At 27.5% G+C, this 1,456-nt stretch overlaps 1 protein-coding gene across 6 annotated transcripts in view; it reads left to right on the forward strand.

Moving 5' to 3' along the window:
* The window catches only part of LOC106465668 (kinesin-like protein KIF3A), a 101,961-nt gene that overhangs the window by 87,487 nt on the left and 13,018 nt on the right, over positions 1–1,456 (forward strand). The window lies entirely within an intron of this gene.

Consider the following 1,456-nt stretch of genomic DNA (forward strand, 5'->3'; position numbering starts at 1 on the left):
TCAGAAGTATTCGTTTTTGAGAAATAAAAATAAATATACAGTTAAAAATGATTTAGAATTTGTAGAGAAAATAAAATTTTTTAACTTAAATAAGGAAGATTTGTTAGTATCATTTTGATGTAGTATCCCTATTTACAAAAGTTCTAGTAGAAGATGCAATTAAATGTTTTGAAAAAAAATTGCTAGAAAACAAAATTTCAGCAGTTGAAACTATAGATATAGTTAATTTAACTAAGGTATGTGTTACGAATCCATTTTTTCAAGTTAACAATAATTTTTATAAACAAAATGAAGGGTTAGCTATGGATCACCACTCTCACCATTATTATGTGATTTATATATGGATGTGTTTGAAACTAAAGCCATAAATAATGCAAAATGTAAACCTGATATTTGGATAAGGTATGTAGATGACACATTCTTGGTGTAGAAATATGGTAATAAGGCATTAACAGAGTTTGCTTACTATTTGAACAGCATTGAACCATCTATACAATTTATGTTTGAAATTGAGAAAAATAATAGTTTGCCTTTTCTAGATGTATTGGTGAAAAGGAATGTACAAGGTAATTTAGTAACATCAGTTTACCGGAAACCCTTTTCTGTTCTTTTGCCCACACACCAAGAATCATGTCATTTTAAGTCACAAAAAATGTCTGCATTTTATAGTTATGTTAACAGAGCTTTGAAGATATGTACTAACCAAAATGATTTAAAAAACGAATTGTCATTAATTAAATATATAGCAGTTGAAAGAGGTTTTAACTCAGATCTTATAGATAGGGCAATTAAGAAATTTACTAATACTATAGTAATTGATCAAGTTAGTACTTTAAAACCTAGTTATGACAAAATTAGAAAGGAAGGCTTAATCTTACCATATGTTCCAGGTTTAACTACTAGTTTATTTAAAGTGTTCAAAAAACAAAATATATTCTACTCTATATTTAAACCGATAAATAAGATGAATCAAATCTTAGGTACTACGAAAGAAGAAATACATTTAACTGAAAAAACTGGAATATATAAAACAGAATGTGAATGTGGAAGTATTTACATTGGTCAGACAAAACGTAATTTAAAATACCGTTTAAATGAACATAAGGGATATGCAAAAAATAAAAAAACTGAAAATTCATCCATAGCAGAACATGTACAGGAAACACAACACACAATATTATGGGAAAAAACTAATATTAACTCAACCTAAAAGTATAAGAGCTAATAATATTCGTGAATCATTAGAAATAATAAAACAAAAAAGATCATGCAGTATTAAATAGAGATGAAGGTATGGCGAATATATCTGCAAGAATGTGGATTGATTTCCTTTGAATGGTTTAGCGTGAGTGTATGAAAAATAACATACAGGTCAATGAGGATGATGTTGTAATGTTGAAACATGTAGAGTCGTCAACTTTTTAAAGGCCATAGATAGGCCTAAATAAAATGTTTT

Source organism: Limulus polyphemus, unplaced genomic scaffold (genome assembly GCF_000517525.1).
Source record: "Limulus polyphemus unplaced genomic scaffold, Limulus_polyphemus-2.1.2 Scaffold69, whole genome shotgun sequence".
Lineage (NCBI taxonomy): Eukaryota > Metazoa > Arthropoda > Merostomata > Xiphosura > Limulidae > Limulus > Limulus polyphemus.